Consider the following 6,667-nt stretch of genomic DNA (forward strand, 5'->3'; position numbering starts at 1 on the left):
GACCGTAGCCCAGCTTCATGGAGACGGTTGCGAATGGTCCTCGCCGATACCCCAGGAGCAACAGTGTCCCTAATTTGCTGGGAAGTGGCGGTGCGGTCCCCTACGGCACTGCGTAGGATCCTACGGTCTTGGCGTGCATCCGTGCGTCGCTGCGGTCCGGTCCCAGGTCGACGGGCACGTGCACCTTCCGCCGACCACTGGCGACAACATCGATGTACTGTGGAGACCTCACGCCCCACGTGTTGAGCAATTCGGCGGTACGTCCACCCGGCCTCCCGCATGCCCACTATACGCCCTCGCTCAAAGTCCGTCAACTGCACATACGGTTCACGTCCACGCTGTCGCGGCATGCTACCAGTGTTAAAGACTGCGATGGAGCTCCGTATGCCACGGCAAACTGGCTGACACTGACGGCGGCGGTGCACAAATGCTGCGCAGCTAGCGCCATTCGACGGCCAACACCGCGGTTCCTGGTGTGTCCGCTGCGCCGTGCGTGTGATCATTGCTTGTACAGCCCTCTCGCAGTGTCTGGAGCAAGTATGGTGGGTCTGACACACCGGTGTCAATGTGTTCTTTTTTCCATTTCCAGGAGTGTATAAAGCTAGCATGCAGAGCTCACAGTCAGTGTACCACAGAAGCGCAAGGTGATAACACGCCTTAATTACGTTCTCCTTATTTCCATTGGTCTCAAGCGGTGCGATGACGTCACTCAGTGTAACGCAGTCAGTCCAGTATGATGATCGAATTATACGTCATGAATTCCACTCACATAAGCCCTACGCTTCAACCACATTTAACAAAAATCATGAAATTGAGATTATTATTCAACACCAGGACGCTTTAACACTACCTTGCAAGAGCTCCTTACGTCTGCACTGCACATTTAAGAAAACTGATGGCGCTGCGGTAACACTGTCGAAGCTGACACGTAATGCTCCACCATTCCTGTTACAAGAGATCCGCTATGAACTTAATGGAATAGAAATCGACCGCAAATGCAATGTCGGGCTAGCATCCACCATTAAGACGTACGTTTCGGCCTCAGCCTCCGATTCGAACAGCTTTGAAAATGCCACACGACACTCCAAGCCTTTCAAAATAGAGAAAAAACAAAATCATCGATCAAAACAATGCGTGAGTCAACAAGATGGCCGCCGAGTGAGATGACAGGTATTTTCTTGTAACTCTTCAGGCTTTCCCGGCGATCTAATGACATCTTGGGTTGTCGGGTGTTCTGCCGGATATCAGCGTCGTACTTGCACGATATTTCGGTCACGTAGCTCGGGACCTTCATCAGGTGCGACCTGAGACTGCTCCTCGGCGCTGATATCCGGCAGAACACCCGACAACCCAAGATGTCAGGTATTTTCTTCGTCCACTAAAAGAACTTATTAAGAGGAAATGGTGTCAAATTTAAATTTTCTTTGTTTTGTATAATTGCTGTAGTGTCCGTTCTTGTCACACAACTGAATATTAGCTTCCCAGCAGCCCTTGTTCTTAAAAAAACTTTATCTTTAGCTGAAGTCCCGATAATCGCGACATAACCCGAAATTTTGCATGACATAAACACAAAAAATTCTATTCAAGTTTTCTTGATAGTGCAAAATTCGTTTAAAAAAGATTGCTACTAGTTTCATCAGTGTCTATTGTCGCAATCAAAGTGTAATTAAACGTTTCGAAATCGTGTTTAACTAACACATTTCGTATTGTTTACTAGTTAGATAGACGCGATTTTGGCCTAAATTTTCCGAGCTATAAACGTTTCATCCAAAACCCTAGTAACGTAAATTCTCTAAAAGCAAATTAATTACAAATTCATTCTTCTATCACTGTAACTCTAAATCAGTACAGAAGAAACAACCACCGCACGTAAGTCCTTTGTGTCGTTTTTTGTTTACACACAGCCAATCCCACGTCCTTGACAAATTTAAAACATTCTTTAAACTTAATTATTCTTTCGAAACTGACCATGAGTGGGAAATGTGGGAGCTGTCATAGGGTAGTGAGCAGAGGGATTTTTTGCCGATCTTTTAGGAAATATTTTCACTGGGGGGGGGGTGGGGAGGGAATGCAGTGAGGAGAATGATGGTAGAACAGAAGAGGGTCTCTCCTGGAACTGCAGAGTATGCAGTAGCAACATTATGATTGGGGAACAGGAAAGGAAAATCTGTGCCCTTCAGGCACAGCTGGAGGAAGCAACGAAGAAACTCATAAGGATCAAGGGAGATAGGGGGGAGGAGGGTGGTTGGCAACTGGAAGCTGGTAGGAGGATAGGAAGAAAGAGAACGCGATCTGACAGTTTTATCATCAACACAAAAAACAGGTATCTATCACTGCCAGAGTTAAGTGGAGAAGAGCTTCAGGTAGAACGAGGAGCAGGAAATGTGGAGCACACTTCAACCGAGGCCAAGAAGCCTAGGAAAGCACAAAGTGTTAGGAAGAAGAAAGTGCTGCTGCTTGGTAGTAGCCATAGGCGAGGTGTAGGTCCTTAGTTACAGGAAAGTTTAGGGGCAGCGTACCAGGCCACCCGTATCTTCAAGTGAAATGCAGGTCTAAGTCTTGTGGTAGAGGACCTAGGGTCTTTATATAAGGACTTAACAAAAGAGGACCATTAGTGATAGTGGGTGGGGCGGGAAACCGTTTGGACACAGGTGGTGACCTGGACAAGACAGCTTCCCTTACTCATGGCACCAACGTACACTTTGTTGAGCTGTTCCGGCGTCATAATGGACCACACCTTGATGGAGCTGTGAGGCGAATCAGTGTGGGGTTAGGGATGGCTCTGAGGACAGCCAACATTGCTCATGTTTCTCTGGTGCCCATCGGAACTATCAACAGATCAGGTTTCACTAGGCATGGCCTACACCTAAACAGGACTGGGAAGGGATAAAGAAAACTAATACCATGAATTTCAGTTTGAAGAAGAAAAATGACAATCTTAAATTAAATGTAGATGGCACCTCTATAGACAGTGTAAGAAATGCAAAATTTCTAGGAATGAATATTGATTCTCAGTTGAAGTGGTGTGAACACACAGAGGTACTTGCAAACCGAATGTCATCAGCATGCTATGCCCTTAGAATCCTATCATCAATGTGTAACATGCAGTGTCTATTAGTTACATATTATTCATGTGTACACTCAGTTCTTAGCTATGGAATTCTTGTTTGGGGAACAAATGAACAAAATATGAACACAATTTCCAAACTCCAGAAAAGAGCCATAGGAATAATATCCAAAAATACTAGTCGAGCTCATTGCAAAGACGTGTTCAGTACACTGGGGATTTAACTGCTCCATGTGAATACATTCACCAGTCAGTTGTACACATGAAAAGTAACATTGGTAATTACTGCACAAAAAGCTCTGTCCATGACCATGCAACAAGAGATAGACTCAACTAACGTTAACCAATAAAAATAAACATAAAACTCGAAACAGCATTTTATATCAAGGAATAAAACTGTACAATAAAATTACCAAAACAGATTAAAGAAATTACCATAATACACTTATTTGAAAAGGCAGCTAAAGAGTACCTATTAAGCAATACATTTTATAAATTGAAGGGTTACTTAGCTAAAACAGAGTAGGGGTTTGATAAAAAATGTTATACAGATAAATAATAATAATAATAATGATTATAAAATATCCGACATTCCATATAACACCTTCACTTTATGTTTTTCCTTCTTTTTTTCCTTTCTAGAAATACTTACCCCTAAGCTATGCATAGCACAATACTAACACCTCTTCCTCTTTCTGAACTCAACATCTCACTCATTATGGATAGATGCTGACTCAGTTTTTCAGGATAGCAAATGGGAAGTTGCGGTATAGAAAATGTCCCAAAGATCACCAATGTGTGTGTGTGTGTGTTTGTGTGTGTGTGTGTGTGTGTGTGTGTGTGTGTGTGTGTAGTGACTGAAGTGTTATGAAACAATGTGTGTATAGTGTGTGCAGTGACTGATAGTGAGATATGAGTGAACAATGTGGCATTACATTATTTAATAAGTTATTTTTTAAAAAAGTATTGTATACCAGGAGTAAATCTAATGATTGTCTCTAACTCGAAGTGTGTAAATATATGTGTATACAAATTAGCTTATTTTAAATCGATCTAAATTTGCAAGTACTTTGACATGTCCTATATCCTTGTAAAAAGACATCTACAGATGAATAAAGCTACTACTACTACTAATACCTTGATAGCAGCAGAGCAAGTATCGATACCAATAGTCCTTTGTTTCACATATGACAATCCTTGGCGCAAATATAAACATTCGAATTCTACAGAGCGAAATACACATACGTATGACAGAAGAATGCTGTGCAAAGTGGTGTGGAGCTGCATCCTGGTAGAGTTAAGACCAAATAACGTGCCTTATAATCTCTCAAATATGTATGTTTTATACATCAAACTATTCAGGAAGATGTGCGCTACAAAACAGGCATATTGTCGCAGAAGAAACTGCGTAACACCGTGGTGAAGTGGTTATGATACTAAACTGTTTCATGGATGCATTGTCTCGATATACCGGCACCATTTTATGAAGTCTGCTGTCGAAACCTCCTTCAGGAGTAGGGCTTGATACATGTCCTCAGCAACACCCTTCATGAGACGTGCAACCTTATCTTCCTCTTTCATTGTAGGATCCACTATTTTACACAGCTCCAGGATGTCTTGAATGTAGGATGCTGTCGTTTCTCCTGGACGCTGTGCCCTGCACTTTAATTTATCTTCAGCCTTCTACTTCTGTCGTTGTGTGGCGCCGAAATACTTGCCCAGTTCCACCTGGAACACTTCCCAGCTTGAGAAATTCTACTCGTTGTTCTCATACCATTGCTTAGCAGTGCCCTCCAAGTAGAAAGGTACGTTAGCCAAGCACACGGTCGCATCACATTTGTTCAATTTGGCTTTACGCCCATATACCTGCTGTCACTTGTTTGAATCTTGGCCATTGTCACCAGAGAACCCAGAAAGATGTTTTAAGTGGTGGCACACAGCTGCTGTCATCGTAACGTCCTATTCTTCTCCTGTCTCCGATAGAGTGCGATTTGTTGAATATGGCTCGAACTCGGGTTTCTCGCCACGTAAACGGCGGCTCTGTCGTAGCTCGATGGGAGCCACTGTGTCGTCGATAATGTGCGCAATCACAAGTTCCAATACCCAGCGCCTCCACCACAATAATGTCACTTAGAAGAAGGTGTAATTAGATGAATGACGAAGACTAACTTCACTTAACGAAGGTTTATTAAGCACTTGCACATACAATAGCGCGGAGCGAACTACCTCCGGCCAGAACACATACAGTATACATACGGCTACAGAACATTCCAGTACAATGTTTCTTGACATTTGTGGATACTTCTAGAATGTACCCGAACCGAATATAGAAATTGAAATTGTGCAGTCCACTGTTCACCTTCAGTGTGGCCGTGTGCTTAAAGGAAACATAACAGTCTGTGATTGGTCACAGGTTCGCCGCTCGATGTATGCAATTTTTTTTTCATCTCTTTGTTTGTGACGGATTCTGAGACCAATAGTGATATTTATATTTGACGGTCTTTTTCGATTATATCGCTATTTCCATGGGTGTGGTTAGGCAGAAACCTAAGAACGCAGCTTAAATTGCTGTGGATGACAAGCAGAAGTGACATTTAGAGAGGAAAGTGCCTAAAAGCGAACCCACATTTCGTTTTTATTTAACATAGAGAAAGAAGCAGAAAATTATTTTTTAAAGGCATGTAATATTTACTTTATGATGCTATGAACAATTCAAATTTTAATGGTATAGCAGGAAATAAATGAAAAATTATTATGAAAAAGAGTTTTAAAAGCTTTGCTATTAGTTAGTATCAAAAATAGCTGCCAAAATCGGGCCCCAAGCACAAATAATAAGAACAGCACTAAACAAAATTAGAAGATATATTAAATCGGAGAAAACATTATCTAGTTGCAAAGTAAGTGTAATGTAACATCTCCCACAAAGTTATTGAATTCCAGTGTGTTTCTTTGCTGAACCAAAAAGCTCTGCCATAGGATATTGCTGTAGGAGTTGTTTCTGACAGTTAGGTTTTGTGTCGTTTAAGAACTATGCACATTTTCCCAGCAATTTCGTCTTTGAAAGGGTGTTCAGTGTTATTTCTACCTGTCGGCTGTATAGCCATCCTTGTCATTGCGAGTAAGCATGAAAAAAGAAGCTTCCATAGCAAGATAGTACTGTACCATCCAGCTGTCCTTCAACATCCTTACCCGAAGGTGTAGATCTGGCTCTTTTTGTTTTTTATACTTCCTCAGGTGTACTGTACTTCTTGTTCGCCACCCTCGTAAGAGTTGTTTTAGGAACATTAAGCTGTTCACTGGCCTTCTTCCAAGTGACCTGTTTCTGAACTACGTCAATGAGTCATAGTATATACGCCGAAAAAAACAATCTTCCATAATATTCTATAAAGTGCTATGGCCTTTGTACTCTGTTTAAAGTAACTTCATGTAATATATTTGGCGTCCACTTGATAGGATTCACGTTATATGACTTGTTTCTACCACTGCACTGTAAAGTAAACCAAACATTTCTGCTAAAAACTATTCTAGAAGCTACAGATTTCAGTTCATTCGCGCGTAGGTTATCACAGTATAAAATAGCAATGCGAAAGAGACGCTACA

The sequence above is a fragment of the Schistocerca cancellata genome, chromosome 5, assembly GCF_023864275.1.
Source record: "Schistocerca cancellata isolate TAMUIC-IGC-003103 chromosome 5, iqSchCanc2.1, whole genome shotgun sequence".
Classification (NCBI taxonomy): Eukaryota; Metazoa; Arthropoda; class Insecta; order Orthoptera; family Acrididae; genus Schistocerca; species Schistocerca cancellata.